At 47.3% G+C, this 20,690-nt stretch overlaps 1 protein-coding gene across 1 annotated transcript in view; it reads right to left on the reverse strand.

Moving 5' to 3' along the window:
* LOC146808488 (TRPM8 channel-associated factor homolog) overlaps positions 1–19,845 on the reverse strand; it is a 259,198-nt gene extending 239,353 nt beyond the window's left edge. Inside the window, exon 1 of the mRNA XM_085623578.1 lies at positions 19,706–19,845. The gene's annotated coding sequence lies outside the window, so the exon portion shown is untranslated. The remainder of the gene's footprint in view (positions 1–19,705) is intronic.
* Between the last annotated feature and the right edge of the window lie 845 nt (positions 19,846–20,690).

Here is a 20,690-nt window from a genome sequence, read left to right on the forward strand (position 1 = left end):
GATTTCAATACGGGGTAGGCTCCTGTTATTCAGCACAAAGTCCCCGGCGGGGTTGGGCACCCGCTAGGGATACTAAATGAAATGTCAATTATGCGGGGTGGGCACCCGCCGAAATTACCTCATAAGCGGGGTGGGCACCTGCCAACGAGCACCACAATGCGGGGTGGGCACCCGCTCTAAATGAAGGCAAACAGCGGGGGAATCCCTACGTCGGGGTTCCCTCGTAAATTATCGCAGCTCAGCGCTGCTGTTCCCAATGAAGGCGCTCTTCAGCAAGTCAAAATAAAGCGCTTCTCGGCCAGGGAAGACACAGCACTCCTCCCAGGCAAGGCCCAGGAACTAAGTCTTCTAGGAGGCAGGGGGGCAAGGGCTGGGCCCAGGGGCCAGCTCACAGGGCCCTCCAGGCAGGGAGGCAGTCCCCAGTGGCGGTCTCACCTGGCGCCCAGCAGCAGCAGCAGGCCCCCCCAGTTAGGATCAGCAGAGAACATTTTACTTGGGGTCACAGCCCCTTTTTATACACAGGTTACCTTTGTTTCAAGGTGCAGGGAAGGGGCGAACCAGATGCAACTGGTTCTTGAGCACTTTGTTCTGCTCAGCCCCTCTCCCTATTCACAGAACAGGCCAGGGTCATCAGTCGCACCACAGGGGGCGGAGCCAGCATTGTCTGGGGAAAGCCCAGCCCTATTCAGGTCCCAGGTGTACTCCTCCCACTCATCAACATGCAGATCTCTCCACTCACCACTGGGGCAGACCCATCCTGACTCCTGGAGCCAGGCACACCAGCCAATCACACGCCAGACAGACACTTCACATTTATGCCAGCGTCTAGAAGTGGCACTTCTATACTAGACACAGTAACGCCGCACACATCATCGCGCAGCATTCACTCTCACGAGTTCGCACATACCAAACTCGACCCTGCACTCCCCTCGCATCAGGAACTACCATGGACACATACATTCCCCATGCATTCCTATGGGAGGGCAGGTCAGTCTCACTAAATGTAACAGCGCGCACGCACTTTCCAATGGGACACAGTGTAAAAGCGCCTAGAGGCCTAAAACCACTCACACAACATAGGGAACAAAGCTAAGATAATCGCAAAAAGTTTAGGGGAGAACCTGCCAGAAGGGCCAAGTCCAACACAACCCCCATCCAGCCAAAATGCAGGGTAGACCAATCACCACTGTGATGGTCTTCCCTGCTTGGGGCGATAAAACACCGACACAGGCCCGCAACGGCAGGGACACTCTCCGGTTTTACGCCACTCTGAACCCACGTGGTTCCCTCTGTAAAAGCTCTGCGGACCAACTGGGCTACCCCACTGGTACTCCTCAGCTGTCCGCGGCCAGGACCAGTCCCTAGGCCATCCAGGTGCCACTGGTCCTTGCCTAACCACAGAGTGGGGGTAGTAACCCCTGGCACATATTAACCATTCTCCACTCTACCCCTCATCAGGGCAGTTCTAAACTGCCACTGATCCTCCAGCCTAGGGTCTGTACCCTCAAGCTGACCAACAGTCACGGGCGAGGCTCTCCTCCCCCTACCTCTTCTTCTAGGGTTCCGTCCTCTCTTCCTCTGAGAGGCGACCTCGTAACACAATTCACCCACCAGCTCAGGTCCTCTCCCTGAGAACTGGTCTCCCAACCCAGGGTTTAACCCCTCAGGTTGCACCGGGGTCAGAGGCGAGGACTCCCTCCCTCTGCACCCCCTTCCAGAGTCCGGCACCCTCCCAACTGGAGTGGTGCCCCTAGCAGCTACATCGGTCAGGACACTGCTTACAGTCGTCCTTCCCTCCAGGTCAGGCTGATCCTGAACCTGGCCTCCCAACCAGGGGTCTAAACCCTTTGGCTGAGTACTTGCCTGGCACTCAAGTACTTCTGGGGACTTACACACCATCCCCCGAGGGCAACATATGCCTCATATGTTGCGTGACAGTCTGCCTGGCGCAGATCTCCCGTCCCCTGTCCACCTGACAGTGCGTGAAGATCCCCCAGGACAGACGTGTGGTCACCATGGTCACCTCTTGGAGACTCAGCCCTCCCGGCTGGTCCCTGACCCACTGGCTCCTCCACTGGGGAACACAGCCCCATGCCACCCCTCTCGCTGGACTTCTGTACCCTCCCTACTGGAGCGGCACTGCCAGACACCAGAACCACTGGAGCTCTACTTACAGATGCTCCAGGCTCTCCATACACTAGGTGATCCTCCTCAAATGGACTAACAGGACAGCCTAGGCCCCCAACCTGGTGTTCCCTGAAGAAAACATCCAGGCTCTGAGACTGGGTTTCGGTCACCTGGGGACACTCAGTCACCCACTCAATCCTACTCCACTGAGATAGGTCGTGAACCCCTACACCCCTCTCACTACTCTGGGACCTAGCTGGGCTACTCTGAACCTCTTCCCCAGTATAGGACGGGAAGATACCCGAGCCACTACTGTTGGAAGTACTCTCCCATACCTCATCAGAACCTTGGGCACTTTCCCAACGGTCCGCTTCCTCTGCAAGGGCCCAAGGACAAAAGGAGTTATACCTCAACAGGTGTTGGCGCAACCCGGGATAACAACTACTGAGCATCTGCTCTTTGGAAATCATATCGAGCGCTCCCTCCAAATCCTGTTCCGGGTTAAACGCCAGCCATTCCACCTGTGCATCATGACAATCATCCACAAAATACCCCCACGACTGGTGAGACAGCTGCTTCTTACTGTCCCTGAACTTCGACCTGTACTCCTCCTCTCAAAACAACAAGGTACCATACTCGGGGAACTGGGAATGGGACGTCCTGCACTGGACTCTATATCGCTGCCACCACTGGACTCTACCCTCCCTGGGGAATCCAGAGAACTACAACTGCGCTCAGGGGACAACTGACCCTCCAGAGCTATTTTCTCTCTGGCAAAGGCCCTCTCTGCCTCTGCAATTCTCTCCTGCGCTAGGACCCTCTCGGTCTCCAGCTTGGCATGCTCTATCCTGAGCTTCTCCATGTCCAGCTGATGCTCCCTTTCTTCCCTCCTATCTACCCACTCCTCTGGGGACAGGAAAAGGGATGGGGCGCTGCCCCTGACACTGGACCCAGCAAGGGACTCCCTATCTATGGGGTCTTCGCTATCTACTGGCGTCCCTGTCCTGTCACTTTCTTTCTCCTCTTCAGACTCCTCAGGTCTCCCCTCAGACCCACCACCCTCTTGGTGTGTGGTCCGGGCCCTCTCCTCCTCACTGCGCTCACGTTCCCATTCATCCTTCTGCCATTGGATCAGGTTCTCCCTAAGTTTTGACTGTGAGTCTGACACACTCACTGCTATGTCTCTCTCCTCACAAAACTCAACCAACTCATACATACTGTATCTAAACAGACCACAGAAATTTAAAGCAGACTCCATTTTGGCAGGACGCTCAGGGACACGTGCAACACAAGGGACCTAAGTGTCCGAGCTGAAGCAAGAGTACACAATTCAAAAATGACACTTTTTAGGAGAAGAATTAAAAAATTAAATCTCAGAACAATAATCCCCAAACACGTGATTATCTAAAATTCAGAGTTTTGTAGTGCAGCCAGTTGCTGCTGCGGTACAGCGCAAACGCAACTCCTATCCCACCGCTGATCACCAATGTTAGAAATGGGATTTCTGGTTGGCTAGGGCTTGCGCCAAAGCCAGGCAGAAACCACCACTCTAAGTCAGGGCTGGGGAGTTACACGCCAAAGATAACCCCTGCTCACCCCCTTGGTAGCTTGGCACGAGAAGTCAGGCTTATCCCGGAGGCAATGTGTAGAGCGTTTGCGCGCGCACCCAGCAACAACACCCAAGGCTCACCACAAAAGAAACTCCACACAAGGTTATATATAAAAATAGCCTTTGTATTTTACCAAAACACATTAGATAATATTCACACAATTTACACTGTGCCAACTGGCACTTGGCGGAATTTACAGGGGACTATTTACACAAGACAGGGCCACATGGACCACTGTCAGAATCATCACAAATCACCAGATTGTAAATGTAGAAATGTAGAAAAAATAATAAATGTAGCGCACAACCAGTAACCACTGGTAACAGGTAAGTACACCCTACGCAATCCTAAGCATATATCACGCAGGGAACCATGAACACACTAGCATAACCTATACTAGGAAAACAGTCTCCTACGCATGGACACAGTTTAGGAAAAAAATAAGCATAAAGGCAATACACATGGCGCAAAAGTACACATGTAGGAATAATCATGTACCCTAGGTGAGGGCACAACACCGAAAACTGCCCCCAGGCCAACTTGGCCTCTCAGGGGCTCGAACGCCCTTTGTACACAATGTCAGGGCTGGGCTGCCAAAGCAGCGTAAGCAACAGGGCACAGGGGCACAACCTAAATGTTGGTCAGTGCTGGGCAGCTGGGAAAATGAGCCTGGGCACCACTGTGCCTTTAGATCAAATATGCAGCGCGTTGGGGGCCACACGGGGCTTCGTAAATAATCATGCCCCCACGAAGCGCGCTTGCTCCTGAAATACTCCTGCGCCAATTGAGAGGAACATCAAAAAGATAGAACTAGTCCCTAACGTTGGAGCCTCACAGGCTCTGGAATGATAATGCCCCAGACGTTGGAGCCCTGCTCTGGGACTCGAAAGAATAATGCCCCCAACGATGGAGTCCCGCTCGGGAGACTCTTCAGCCAAAAGAAGAACTGTATCACACCGTTGGAGCGGCCCGCTCTCCTGCGGGGCCACTCGGTAACTGGGCTGTCTTACATTGCCACCCGGGACGAGTCTCCAACCACGGGAGCCCCAGCCACGGGGCTACTGCAGGTGGGGGGAGAAGCACCGGCAAGGCGCCTTTGCACACTCCCTCCCTCCGGCCTCCCAACGAGGCCCTACTCACCCGTGTGTTGCTTCGGGGACTCAGCTCCTCTGGCGGCGACTGCCGGTCAGCGCCTGTCACTCACCGGCTTCGCTTCGGGGGAAGAGCGAGGAGGTGGCTCGCGCTTCCTCCAATCACAGCGCGGCTCCCTCGGTCGAGTCTCCGGTCACGTGGGGCGCTTCTGCCATTCCCAGCGCGGCTCCCTCAGTCGAGCCTCTGGTCACGGGGAAACACTCTCTCCCGCTGGGCTAATCCCAGCGCGGCGGAGAGATGACGTTGAGGAGACTCCGGGCCTGCGGCGGTGATTTCAATACGGGGTAGGCACCCGTTATTCAGCACAAAGTCCCCGGCGGGGTTGGGCACCCGCTAGGGATAGTAAATGAAAGGTCAATTATGCGGGGTGGGCACCCGCCGAAATTACCTCATAAGCGGGGTGGGCACCCGCCAACGAGCACCACAATGCGGGGTGGGCACCCGCTCTAAATCAAGGCAAACAGCGGGGGAATCCCTACGTTGGGGTTCCCTCGTAAATTATTGCAGCTCAGCGCTGCTGTTCCCAACGAAGGCGCTCTTCAGGAAGTCGAAATAAAGCGTTTCTCGGCCAGGGAAGACACAGCGCTCTTCCCAGGCAAGGCCCAGGAACCAAGTGTTCTAGGAGGCAGGGGGGCAAGGGTTGGGCCCAGGGGCCAGCTCACAGGGCCCTTCAGGCAGGGAGGCAGTCCCCAGTGGCGGTCTCACCTGGCGCCCAGCAGCAGCAGCAGGCCCCCCCAGTTAGGATCAGCAGAGAACATTTTACTTGGGGTCACAGCCCCTTTTTATACACAGTTTTCCTTTGTCTCAGGCTGCCGGGTTAAGGAAAAACCATATGCAACTGGTTTTGGAGCACTCTGTTGTGCTCAGCCCCTCTCCCCATTCACTGGACAGGCTAGGGACATCAGTCGCACCACAGGGGGCGGAGCCAGCATTGTGTGGGGAAAGCCCAGCCCTATTCAGGTCCCAGGTGTACTCCTCCCACCCATCAACATGCAGATCTCTCCACTCACCACTGGGGCAGACCCATCCTGACTCCTGGAGCCAGGCACACCAGCCAATCACAAGCCAGACAGTCACTTCACATTTATTACACAGACATGCCAGCTTCTAGAAGTGGCACTTCTACACTAGACACAGTAACGCCGCACACATCATCGCGCAGCATTCAATCTCACGAGTTCGCACATACCAAACTCGACCCTGCACTCCCCACGCACCAGGAACTACCATGGACACACAAATTTCCCAAGGACCCCAGTGCCTTCAAACACTTAAGGGGGTTATAAGTTTGCGCTTTACAAATAGGAATTAATTAATTTATGAAACCTTCCAAACACTCCTCCTGTTACCTTAATCAGATCTGTGTCGTTTTGGTGTCTATTTGAAGATGAAAATATATACTATTTTTACAAATTGGGGTAGGGTTTTTATTCTGTTGTGTTTCTTACTGATGGTTCTTTTACATTCTTTACTCTAGTTTTCCTTTGAGTCGAGCCTAACTACTCTGAGCCTCAGCCACCCAGCACCGAGCTAAGACTTGATTTAAAGAAACCTAAGTGGACCTGATTCGGATTAGTGACAGTTTTACTTGTCGGAGTCTCAGAACCCTTTACTAATAATCAACTTTTCTGCAATCGTTTAGGTGAAACTTTTTCAAAGAGGTGCTAGAAATCTGCAATTTCTGGATTTGAATCTGATGTTGTTGATGGTGCAAACCTTAGTGCGTGTGGAAGATGAGCACCCCTGTTACCGCGGGTGCCATGGACACTTGAAGCATGGATGTAGATCGAGACCAAATTGAATTGCAAATGATTTTGATCCCCAAGTGCAACAGAGTCATAATCAGTTAGCGCAGAGTGGAACGTGACATTCACCCAAAGGTGCCAGACGAATCAGATCTTGTGTATATGCAGAATCAAGGGCAATTTAATGTGAATGGGGCAGTAGCTCCAGTAATGCAGTGAAATAAAATTAATGTCCTTCAGCAAAATCCAAAATCCTCTTTTCATTCAGATTGATGACTTTCACAGTTTTCAGCAAATGCGACTAATTCACAATGACTGCTTGAAGGAGGAGAAGGATTGCATCTGTGATGCGATACTAGAGTAGACCAGAGCGACCAGTGTGTAGATGCCGAGGTGAAGGGTCTCATTACTAGAGCACATCAGAGCGACCCATGTGTAGATGCTGAGGTGAGCGGCCTCATTACTAGAGCACACCAGAGTGATCCGTGTGTAGATGCTGAGATGAACGGCCTCTTCAGTAGAGTACACCAGAGCGACCTGAGGTTCCGTAGCGATCCGAACCTGAGTATTCGGTATCGTAGTACTGACACGATTTTGGTACCAATGAACCGCAAATGATCCATTATATACATGACAGTATTTTCGCTACGCAACGAGCTTGAATTCACTGAAGAATAGGGCATTCTGTTGTCAAGTCATGGCATCCATTTTAGATACGGCGTCCATTTTGTTTCTTGCCCTCACATAGTCAATGAACGGACGATGACCCCGGCAGGATCACCTTGTTAAGGACACGTAAGCTCGAGCCCCGAGAAAGGCTGACGCTACATGACTAGGCAGAATCAAGCTGCCTCCCTTGCCTGAGGCCAGTCCTGCTATACTGGTTTTCGTGTCCATTGTCCTGACCGAGAGGCCGAAAACGATAGCCATGCCCGTTTATGATCCATAAACACCTCTTATCCTACTTTTCAATCCTTTGCACCTGGCTCTGCTCCTCTCCTTCTGGGCTTTTTACAATGGGGAGGTTACGATTTTTATGATGGGGAGGATCGGGCAAAGAATGGAGAACTGACAAGGGGATCTGATCGAATACCGAAAACCTACGACTAATTATTGTTTGATGTATATTTATTGTCTGTTTGGGATACCGGGTTGGGCATGAGAAATATTCGTGTAATGTTGCCTCAAGACATTTTTTGTGTATTTAAGGAGCGACCCACTTAATGCAATTTGAACAGTCTCGTAGATTCTGCCTCTGTGTGGTTCCTATGACTTCTGTGTCCCTGCAGTAAATAAACCTTGGTCTTTGACGCCGCCATTGAGAAACCCGCGTCTCTGTTTATTTTGTGCACCGAGACAGGAGGAACTCAGGGGTCTTCGGGTGTTGTTTCCCTGACACCTCTGGACTCTTAAAAGTCCAGAACCTCAGACCCATGCGTAGATGCCGAGGTAAACGGCCTCATTACTAAAGCACACCAGAGTGACCCGTGTGTAGATGCCGAGGTAAACACCCTCATTACTAGAGCACACCAGACTGATCCGTGTGCAGATGCAGAGGTGAACCGCCTCATTACTACAGCACACCAGAGTAACCGTGTGTGGATGGTGAGGTGAACGGCCTCATTACTACAGCATACCAGAGCGACCCGTGTGCAGATGCTGAGGTGAACGGCCTCATTACTACATTACACCAGAGTGACCCGTGTGTAGATGCCGAGGTAAACGGCCTCATTACTAGAGCACACCAGACTGATCTGTGTGCAGATGCAGAGGTGAACCGCCTCATTACTACAGCACACCAGAGTAACCGTGTGTGGATGGTGAGGTGAACGGCCTCATTATTACAGCATACCAGAGATACCCATGTGTAGATGCTGAGGTGAAGGGCCTCATTACTAGATTACACCAGAGCGACCCGTGTGTAGATGTTAAGGTGAACGGCCTCATTACTAGAGCACACTAGAGTGACCCATGTGTAGATGTTGAGGTGAATGGCCTCATTACTAAAGCACACTAGAGTGACCCATGTGTAGATGCTGATTTGAAGGGCCTCATTACTAGATTACACCAGAGCGACCCGTATGCAGCAGGGGTATAACACAGGTCCCCGCATACCCTGCGGTGCGGGGGGGGCCCGAGCTGCAGGGGGCCCCCTCGGCACAGTACTTATCCCTGAGCGCTCCAGAATAAATCCGGAGCGGGCCCCTCCGTGTATATTGCAGAGGGGGCCCTTGAACTTTTGTTACGCCACTGGTATGCAGATGGTGTATATAGATGCTTCAGTAATTGTCCGCATTACAAAAGTACACCAGAGCCACCCGTGTGTGGTTGTTGAGGTGAACGGCCTCATTACTAGAGTACACCAGACCGACCCGTGTGTAGATGGTGAGGTGAACAGCCTCAATACTAGAGTACACCAGAGCGACCCGCGTGTAGATGCTGAGGTGAACAGCCTCATTACTAGAGTACACCAGAAAGACCCGTGTGCAAATGATGTATATAGATGCTTCAGTGAATGACCTCATTACAAGAGTACACCAGAGCGAGCCTATTTATAATGTGCATTTTAGTTCACAGGAATGTGCATCAAGGTACTTTTTAGTCACTAATTCCATTTTTTTATGAGGCACCCTGCCATAAAACTGCCTTCCTCTACTCTAGACCTTTTTCCCCTAAATATTCGAGGCGAAAATCAGCCCTTAACTATATCTATTGGATCTGGGACAATCTGAGACAAGTTTTTCTAGTAACATTATGTTGGTAAATGGCCCTCTCCCTGACGTGTAACCTAAAACTATTTTCCTTCCTCCTTCTTTCTACCTTGTTTGTGTTGGCTTTAGGACTCTGAACACTTTACTACTGCTGACCAGTGCTGAAGTGAATGTGATCTCTGTATAAAATGTGGTTACATTGGATTATCCACAATTTGGATTTGTATTGTATCTGTAAACCCCTAGCACTACCTGTGCCCAGGGCCTTTACATTAATTGCTACTAGTGGGCCTGCAGCACTCATTGTGCCTCCCACACAAGTAGCCCTTTAAATATGTCTCCGGAGTGCCACTGCAGGGCCTGTGTGTGCAGTTTTAATACCACTTCAACTAGGCATTTTAAACCCCTGCCATGACTTAAACTCCCCTTTTATTACACATATGTCACTCCTAAAGCAGGTCTTAGATAGACCATAGAGCAAAGTGATGTGTAATCAAAAGGTAGGACATGTACTTTTAAGTTTTGCATGTCCTGGTAGTGAAAAACTTCTAAATTCGTTTTCCCTACTATGAGGCCTACTCCTCTCATTTGTTAACCCCTTCGATGCTTATGACGGAACGGTTCCGTCATGCACGTCGGTTGGGCTGTGCTTATGACGGAACCGTTCCGTCATGGCCCCGCCCGCGCTCGGAACCTTCAGCACTGCGCGGAAATCCGCGCAGCGCTGAAGGGGTTAATGTAGGGAATTCCTTATTACACTTTTAAGCTGCATTTCCTGATTAAAAAGCAGTACCTGTGTTATTTTCTAAATTTTTGGAATGGTAATTATAAATCCTCTTTACTGGTGAATTTGGATTTTACACTACTCTTTCTGGATTGCCATTTTTAGAAAGTGGACATTTCTCTGCTCTTAAAGCTCTGTGTGCCTGCAGTCTGCCTATAATGCACAACTGGGGTGGGTGACAGCCTGAATTTGCACATTCTTCTAGACAGCCGCAAACACAGGAAGGTGAGGTGTTTCTGAGTACCCATCTGCATTCTGATGGCTCATCCTGGGCAGGATGGGCAGGAGAAGCTGACACACCAGAATAGGCAGTGTCCTTTCCCCACACAAGGGGCTGATTACCCCCTACAGCGAGTCTGTACAGCAGTGCTGGTGATGTTGCCTGAAGCAAACCCAAGTCTAGGTACACTATTCAACTGTTATGCCGTTAAAATGGATGAAGATAGTGGCCAAAGTAGGAGCATTAGCAGGGATTGAAAGATGGACTACCTTTGGTGTTAATCGTGTTGGAGACCTATATCGGGATCGAGTATTGCTTAGATTTGAAGAATTGTCTGAAGAATTTAATATACCTAGAGGACAATTTTTAGCACATAAGACATTGGTTGCAACAAAAGGAATTATTGGAGAAATGGAGATTCCGAACCTGCCACACATCAGGTGTGTCAACAGCTCTGTACAACAAAAGGGTGTGTAAGAGCGGCCTCGTATCTATATTGTGCAAGATAGATGGGATAGAGACTTAGAGATCCAAACGGATGATTTAGACTGGGATTGGATTGCAGCGCACATACTAGCTGTTTCTACTAGGGTACACCAGGCAGGATTAATAAGTTCTTTGGGACTGCTGCTGAAAAATGCCCTTGATGTGGGGAGATGGGAGATGGGAGCAGAAATGTTCCACATGGTATAGTCCTGCCTTTCATTAGCAGGGTTCTGGGAGGAAATAATATAATATATTAGTGTAATAACATTGATTGCCACTCTGCTGGACTGCTGATCTAAAAGATCTGTTTTTCTGCTGTTCTACTGTGCTGCCTGCTGCCCTCCGACCCTGCTAAGCGAGAGCTGGAATCTGCCTTGCAACCAAAGTGATCTCCATGGGCTTATTGGCATGCATCCTGTTGCTTGAGACTCAAGGGGTATCAAAGTCTACCCCTGCACCTGTGCCTGGTTCACTTTAGAGAACCGATGAATCTGCTGACTGTGTGAAACAGCAATTGATGCATCATCCCTGTTGCAGGAACAGAACCTGGTGCATCACATCGGAATGAACGCACCGCCTGCAGAAAACGATGACAGAAACCACGCATTGTCTCCACATTAGTAAAAAGAGATTGATGCATCCTTTGACTGAGTGGAGAAACTGGTGCATGCATGGGTCCTGTAGCTGGCCTGCACTACATTGTAGTTGGCTGAACTTTTGACTTTGTCATGGTCCAGTGCGACCAGATTTTCCCCATTGGTGTTTTATTGCTTCTAAGCTAGAACTCTTCATTCTTTAAAAATTCATAACTCGTCTTATAATTACCGTTTTTCGTCAGTGTGATTTTGTTTTATTTATAAAATTAAAGCATATAGTTTTCCAAACTAGTGTGGTGTTTTCATTGTGTTACCATGTGTGAGTTACACAAATACTTTACGCATTGCCTCTTTAGATAAGCCTTACTGCTCTGTGCCAAGCTACCAAAGGGTGAGCACAGATTATCTTTTAGTGTGTAGATGACTTACCCTGACTAGGACTATGGTTCCTGTTTGGACAGGGTGCATATCTCTGCAAACCAGAAACCCAAATATTTCTAGCATATTTTAGCTGAAAAAATTATAGGAGAATCTTAACAAACAGCAACCAATTACTACTACTTCTCCCTCTGCATGCAGCCATGACTTTACATAAAACTGCTTCACAGGGATTCCTATGTAGTCAGACCTATTGTATTACAGGCTTCAGCGTGGCCTGGTCAGCTATCGGAGTTATACCAAGCGCAAGGTATAGAAGCACCAATGGACTCCCAGAACCCAGCAGTAACAAGGATCTTAGGAAGTTGTCCTCTGATAGCAGTAGCTTGTTTAGGTTGTACTGCCCCCATAACTCTGCTCCATACAATGCAATCACATTTGGCTGGTGGATCTTCAGAATTATACTTATTGATTGACTGCCAACCTTTTCTTTAAAGTGGCTTCTCTATCTGAGCTTTCCACCCCTGCTGTTTTTCAAAGCTCATGCCCTGGTATTCATAGTGAGACACACTCTGTATTTATAAGCCATGGACCCTAATCTTTCTTCTAAACTGCGGACTTGGTTTTATTAGCATGATATTAGCTTGCATACTGTTTATAATGAGGTCCTTTAACATACAATGGGCTATAAAAATGTCCAAAAACCCACACAGTGCATTTTTAGTCCTAGCTGACAAAACAACTTCATCTGCAAGAAGCACAGCTAGGATGTTCTTGCCAGCTAAAATTAGAGCATCCGGATCTGCTTTTAACAAGTAGTCAACCACAGTGGTTAAAAGAAGGCTTAAAGGGACCGAGGCTAAGACACAACTCTGCCTAACTCATCTTTCATTCTCAAGCATACCATTGCATTCGTCAGAAAGGACCCTGGCCGCGTTACTAAAATGCAATAAAATTACTCTACTTGAGAGAGTTCCAAACGCCCATCTCTAAACTCAACTTCTCACGTTTAATGAGCTTTAAGAGGTGCACAGACATAATTTCAAGGTTTTTTTTCGACCAACAGAAATATCGAGTTGGAAATATCGAAGGGACAGAATATCGACATCAAGAATATCGGTGACCAGAATATCGACCTGAAGGTAAGAAATATTGTTTTTGTTCGTAGTGAAGTAAGTAATATCGTTTGCAGAAATATCGTTAATAATATCGATGTTTGTATTAGTGTTTTGTATTTTAGTATGTATTTTAAATGTATGTGTTCTATATTTTTTGTTAAGTATTGTACTTTTGTTGAAATATCTGTATTACATTTTTAGAAGTTAGTAATTTTTTTTAAAGTAAATTTTGCGTTTTAGTATTGTAGCGGGTTGTGGGTTTATAGGGGAATAGGGTGGGAAGTAATTTAATTAGAGTAAATTAAATAATAATTTTTAGGAATTATTAATTATTTTTAATTAAATTTTACGTTTTAGTTCTGTGGCGGGTTGTGAGTTTATAGGGGAATGGGGTGGGAAGAAATTTAATTATAATAAAGTAATTAGGAATTTTTATTTATTGGTATTGATAATAAATTCTTTGTTAATTAATTATTAATTTGTAATTAATTGTTAATAATTTATTAATTGATAATTATATTAATTGTGTTAATTTATTTTAGGAGCGGGTTGTAGGTTTATAGGGGAATGCGGTGGGAAGTAATTTAATTATAATAAATTAATCATTAATTTTGGTGTATTGGTATTGATAATTAGTTTATTGTTAATTAATTAATAATTGGTAATTAATTACCCTCTGGAGTGGGAATAGTAATTTTTACCCTTACGCTAGCCAACACTTTCCCCACAGTTGCACTCTCTGGAGTGGGAATAGTAATTTTTACCCCTACACTATCCAACACTTTCACTACTGTTGTACTCTCTGGAGTCGGAATAGTAATTTTTACCCATACACTATCCAACACTTTCCCTACTGTTGTACTTTACTGGAGTCGGAATAGTAATTTTTACCCCTACGCTATTCAACACTTTCCCTACTGTTGCATTTTACTGGAGTGGGAATAGTACTTTTTTCCCTTACGCTATCCAACACTTTTCCTGCTGTTGCACTGTCTGGAAAGGAATAGTAATTTTTACCCCTGCGCTATCCAACACTTTCCCTACTGTTGCACTGACTGGAGTGGGAATACTAATTTTAACCTTCTGCTATCCAACACTTTCCTTACTGTTACACTCTCTGGAGTGAGAATAGTAATTTTATCCCCTCCGCTATCCAAATTTTCTCCACTGTTTTAGTTTATGTAGTGTATACATTTTTTTTTTTAGTTAAAGTTATTGTAATTGTTTCATTTGTTATATATATATATTTTATATTTTTATTTATATTATTGGTGTATGTGTAGATATATGTATTTATAATTTTTAAAATGTATTTTAACAATGTATAAGTTATTAAAATAATTATTTATAAATATTATTAAGTAAGCATATATATTATATTTTATACATATATATGTTTAATTTATTTTTACATTATATGTATTAGTTATAATTTTAAACATTTTAAAACAATTTTAACTATGTGTTTTTTCATTATATGTTTTATTTACTTTATTTTACATTATTTTTTAAACATAAAAAAACGATATTTTCAACAACGATATTTTTGACAATAATATTTTTTTTTGCTATTTTTGTACTTACCGTTATGTAGATAGGACTTCGATATTCTTGACATCGATATTTTTGTGTCGATATTTTTGTAGCTCAATATTCTGTCTGTCGATATGCTCTCAGTGATCCGCTTGAAGAATGACTTCAGGTCTACAAAGGTCAGATAAGTGACCACTTCTTACCAGCCATATACTTGAAGGTAATGATGTATAAGCGAACTGCTCTGGCCACCATTGCCTAGGCCATAACCTTCTTTGGGGCCGATTCTGATCCGGGTCGGAAAGCACTCCGACCGAGCCGGATCCGGAGTGTTTTCCGACCGAGCTGGAGGCCTGCAGTCCGACTGAGCGAGTACGATGCGGCCGTATGCTTCCGGACTCGGTTCGATTGGACTCACATAGGAGTCAATGGGAGCCGGTCGAACGACGCATACATGGGCTCCCATTGACTTAATGGGTACGTCACGGACATGTGCACCCCTTACAGTGGGTACGCGTCGGTGCCATCCACACCGTACATGCCTGTGTTGGGGTCTCCCCCTGTGTCCGAGTCGTAGGGCTGCAGGTGTCAGGGGGTCCGACAGGGACCCCCAAAGGCAACCACCCGGACGTTTTGCGGACCGGACACTCCGGCTCGCACAGGCTGTCCGACGCGTGCATCGTACTGGCTCGGTCGTAAATCGCATCCATTGCACGCCACGGTTAGCTTCCGACCGAGACGTACGGAGCAGTTCGGACCCGGAAACGACACGGTCTGTGAATTTCACGTAGCTCGCATCGTACTTGCTCGCTCATACAGCTGTAGGAGTCGGACGGAAAACACGCGTACGGCTCGTAGTTTTTCCGACCTGGATCGGAATCGGCCCCTTGGTGTCCATCCAGCCTGAAATCTATTGCAGTTTATCTTCAAACTCCTCAGAACAAGTTTACACAGGAAACAGATGCGAGAATAAAAACTGTGATAAAAAAACTGTTAACACTGCAAATTCTAAGAGAAATGATGTGTAGTGTCTGCAGCTCACCTGTGATGGGAACAAAAAAACAAGCTGAAAATTGAGGATCTATAAAAGGGTAATAAAATTGTAGTTCCATGTTGCCTTGTGGTACCGAATCTTGCTGTGATTTTGTTTTAGATTCCTGCAGATTAGTACAAAATCATCGACTCGTGCCAAGCATTCTTTTCCATTATTCTTCCTGAAGATCGCCAATATCTGTTTGTATTCAGACTCCTCCATGAAGTCCTGGTTCGGTGTCATACCCCTCAAGGTATACGGAAGGCCCATCACCCTTTAGTCAGAATAGTTTTGCCTTGACATCATGTCATTCTCTTGCTGCATTTGGTTGAGCCTTATGCAGATTACCTATTTGATTATTATGCATATTATTTTTGCCTTCTCTAGTGCACCTTGAATTATTGAATAAACCTTTATAGTTTGTGTTTTACTACTGCCTCCAGGGGGGCTATTTCTTTTAAATGCTGATTTTCATATTGTGTTTGGGTGCCTTTTGGGGACACACTGTCTCATACCTGCTTGAAGTTTCACATCGTCTCTGATCCTGCCTAGCAATTATAGCAATGAGTGAGTTCATTCTTCTGCTAAAGAGGTAACTTACAAGTCTCAGTTTTTCATCTCCTTTGGTTAGTGAAGTGGGAAAGGTGCCTGTTGCTGAGAAGTGTTTATAAACTGCAGGCCCATGCAACAGAAAATACTACGAAACATCAGGGTCTTTACGAAATGCAACGTAGGCAAATTGATTTATTTAGTACAGAGATAGTTCATTGTATTAGACACCTATACTGACCACTGAGTGTAACCTCGAGGTCATAGGTTCTCTTGGAATCGGAATCAGATTTATTGTGCAATTATTTAAAGTTACTACAATAAATTACAATGACACTGACATCTGTGCAAACTGGAAATACGAAAAACCCCTTCACCATAAAACTTCAATCCATTGTCCTCCACTGGCATTTAAAGGATTAGACCTGTAGGTGTAATAAACCCCCCTGATGGCTCCAGGTAACTATTGAAACCATGAATACCTGCTGGATAGACACACTCTTATGGAAGTATGTTCTGATGGTTGGTTTATGCACCCACTGAAGACTTCACTCTGACATTTGAATTCTGTCCGATTTGTCCCACCTGAGCCATCTTGTCATCCATGCACCCAAAGGGTGCCCAGGAACCTGAGACAAGTACCAGCACTATTTAACCTTGTCAAGACCCTGAAACACTGTATGAATGATACATATGGAGTAACTACCTACTCAATAATCCAGAAAGCTCTCTGGGCTTCAAATGTGGTAGGTAAGTATTACATAATATCAATACACAGTGTTGGCTCCCTCATTGGAGTGTACAAAAAAGGGATAGATGGGATGCTTGAATTAACCCCAGCCACAGGTCACTCCTCAGGGCTGCATCCCAGTCTATTGTTAATATGCACACTCTGCAACCTCAGATTGGACCTAGTCATAAGCAAATCAGTCTTGACCCTGCTTCAGTAAGAACAGTCCAGCCAAAACCAAGGTGCACCCGTTCGAAGATCATAGACTACCTCAAGGGTTGGAGGGGTTGGAAAGGAGGGGGTGTTAAGAGGCTGAAGAAGTTGGGGGAAGACCTGGGGGAAGAGTGATACATGAAGAGCATGGGGAAACTCAACAATACAAAGGGTTAAGAGGAGCGAGAAAGTAGGGGTAAGAGGATGTAGAGCACTTCCTGAGAGGGGCCTGAATCACATGGAATTGAGTGGGATCAGGAACTTACCAATGGGCCTCTCAAGGAAATGAGGAGTATGAGAGCAGCTGTGGGTGGTGGTGTGGAGAAGGTTAAACCAGCGCCAAGGAGAAGAGGGGGTTGAAGAGTAGAAGAGCTGGTGTGGGCGGTGGTGTGAAGAAGACTCAACCTGCGAAAAGAAGAAGAGGGGGTTGAAGAGTTGAAGAGGTGGTGTGGGCGGTGGTGTGAAGAAGGCTCAACCATCCACAAAGAGAAGAGGAGGTTGAAGAGTACAAGAGCTGGTGTGGGCGGTGGTGTGAAGAAGGTTCAACCAGCGACAAGGAAAATAGGGGTTTGAAGAGTACAAGAGCAGGTGTGGGCGGCGGTGTGAAGAAGGCTCAACCAGCGACAAGGAGAAGAGGGGGTTATAGAGTACGAGAGCTGGTGTGAGCGGTGGTGTGAAGAAGGCTCAACCAGCGACAAGGAGAATAGGGGGTTGAAGAGTACAAGAGCAGGTGTGGGCGTGGTGTGAAGAAGGTTCAACCAGCGACAAGGAGAAGAGGGGGTGGAAGAGTACAAGAGCTGGTGTGGGCGGTGGTGTGAAGAAGGCTCTACCAGCGACAAGGAGAAGAGGGGGTTGAAGAGTACAAGAGCAGGTGTGGGCGGTGGTGCGGAGAAGGTTACACCAGCGACAAGGAAAAGAGGGGGTGGAAGAGTCCAAGGGCTGGTGTGAGCGGTGGTGTGAAGAAGGCTCAACCGGCGACAAGGAGAAGAGGGGGTTGAAGAGTACAAGAGCTGGTGTGAGCGGTGGTGTGAAGAAGGCTCAACCAGCGACAAGGAGAAGAGGGGGTTGAAGAGTATAAGAGCTGGTGTGGGCGGTGGTATGAGGAAGGTTCAACCAGCGACAAGGAGAAGAGGGGGTTGAAGAGTACAAGAGCAGGTGTGGGCGGTGGTGCGGAGAAGGTTAAACCAGCGACAAGGAAAAGAGGGGGTTGAAGAGTAGAATAGCAGGTGTGGGCGGGGGTGTGAAGAAGGTTAAACCAACAACAAAGAGACGAGGGAGTTGAAGAGTACAAGAGCTGGTGTGGGCGGTGGTGCAGAGAAGGTTCAACCAGAGACAAGCAGTAGAGGGGTTTGAAGAGTACGAGAGCTGGTGTGTGCAGTGGTGTGAAGAAGGTTAAACCAGCGACAAGGAAAAGAGGGGGTTGAAGAGTACAAGAGCAGTTATGGGCGGTGGTGCAGAGAAGGTTCAACCAGAGACAAGCAGTAGAGGGGTTTGAAGAGTATGAGAGCTGGTGTGGGCAGTGGTGTGAAGAAGGTTCAACCTGAGACAAGGAGAAGAGGGGGTTGAGGAGTACGAGAGCTGGTGTGGGCGGTGGTGTGAAGATGGTTAAACCAGCGACAAGGAAAAGAGGGGGTTGAAGAGTACAAGCGCAGGTGTGGGCAGTGGTTGAGAAGGGTCAACTAGAAAAAATGGGATGAATAGGAGGAAGAGTATGGGGGAGAGAGGAAGAGCAGGAATATTGGAATGAGAAGGAAAGGACCATGGAGGCCAAGGACCACAGTTGGCAAGTCTCAGAAGTCATGTGCTCTTTTGAAAATTTAAGTGGAAAATGTGCAGCAAAATGCAGTTTCAGCCCATATTTTTAAAATGTTCTCGTGGTAGAAGCCCTATCCCTCGAACCCTCCTTGCAGCCTGTCCCTCTGCTTTGTTTACTCCCTCATTGACATAGGTTGAGTGTTACTAAGGCCCTATTTTCAAAGATCAGCTGCTACCTCTGTCAGTACAACACAACACAACACAATACAACACAGTACAATACAGCACAAAACTATACAACAGCAAATGTCACCATTATTACAGCAACATGTGATTAGATGATACCAGTAATAATGGCAGTCATCATCAATGGAATGTGAATAGTATGAACACTATTCGTACAGCTAACAACAATACTTATGACTCAAATGAATATAACAAAAATGTAAATGGACTGCACTCATGAAAGGATTGACACCCCCCCTACTACCCCTTTGGCCCAGCTGCACCCTCTGCATCCCTACAATAGGTAGTAAGCCCCGCAGAATGACATGGGTCCAGGTAGAAATGAGATCACTTACACCGCTTGAGCAGAATTAGCACCAAGTACTGGTTGGCATGGTGTCTGCCCTCCTTCTAGGCGTCCCCTGCTGCACCCTCTGCATCCTTACAATAGGTAGTAAGCCCTGCAGAATTACATGGGTCTGGGTAGTAATGAGGTCACTTACACCGCTTGAGCAGCATTAGCACCTAGTACTGGTAGGCATGGTGTCTGCCCCCTTCTAGGCTTCCCTTGCTGCACCCTCTGCATCCCTACAATAGGTAGTAAGCGCTGCAGAATGACATGGGTCCAGGTAGAAATGAGATCACTTACACCGCTTGAGCAGAATTAGCCCCTAGTACTGGTAGGCATGGTGTCTGCCCTCCTTCTAGGCTTCCCCTGCTCTGGGTACCCTCACACTCACCTGTTGGGGTGGGGTAGGCAGACTACCGTGCCAGATGCGCAGTGCCCAGAAGTGAGGAGATGAGACTTGGGGCTCTCGTGAGCAGAGTGTGAACTGCCCAGCACGCAGTGGTGTTCAGCGTGGAGAGAAGCTGTCAGGTGTGCAGTGGTGGTCAGTACAAAAGAGGAGGACATTTATAGTCAGAGTAAATTATGTTAAGCAGCTTCTCAGGAATATTCTCACACAGCCTCTCCCATGGAGTCTATTTGCAGCAGTAAAAGGACAGGCCTTGTTTGCTTTCATCTTGAAATGCAAACTAACGCTGCAAGTCACTGGCATCCATCCTCATGACAGTAATCAGCTGCCAACAGCCTGGGGGGCCAGAGAGGCCACAGCAAGGATATCTTCTAGGAACGCTAATACCACATAGTTGTAAAACTACTGGCATCCCTTGTGCAGCATCACCAGTTAACACGGGGCGCGTCATAGTGCTGTTGCCGGGATCCACCAAGTTTTCCTTTCTAAATGTTTCTTCAGACATTGTTCTGTATGTGATTTCTTTTAGCATGCTCAGTTCTTTATACAAGGATTCCTCATCTACGCCCAAGAGCAGTGAGGTGCTGGAATCTGCATTTAAAAGGCTTTCTCTGCCATCTCGATCACATGGTCTGTTTATGGCTTGATTGCCAACATTGGCCATTCTTAGCTTGTCAGTCATCAGCATTCATTTTTGACTCAAAAACCCAGCAAGAAGCGTGCTGTAGCTAAAATTCCTCAACTGGTGGAAGGTCTTATACATGACATGGAACCCCTCCCCAGCTAAGTTTTAAAATTTTACAAAGGGTCAATTTAGAGTTTGGCGGATAGGGTAGTGATCTGTTTGTCTCACTTGACAGAAAACTTACTCTGATGGCACACTGGAGTAGGGGTTGACCCTGTGAGAAATTGGGTTGTTGGTTGACTGACCTGCCCTATTCAAGCAACAGCCACAATCCCTGGTAGGGTG

The sequence above is a fragment of the Triturus cristatus genome, chromosome 8, assembly GCF_964204655.1.
Source record: "Triturus cristatus chromosome 8, aTriCri1.1, whole genome shotgun sequence".
Lineage (NCBI taxonomy): Eukaryota > Metazoa > Chordata > Amphibia > Caudata > Salamandridae > Triturus > Triturus cristatus.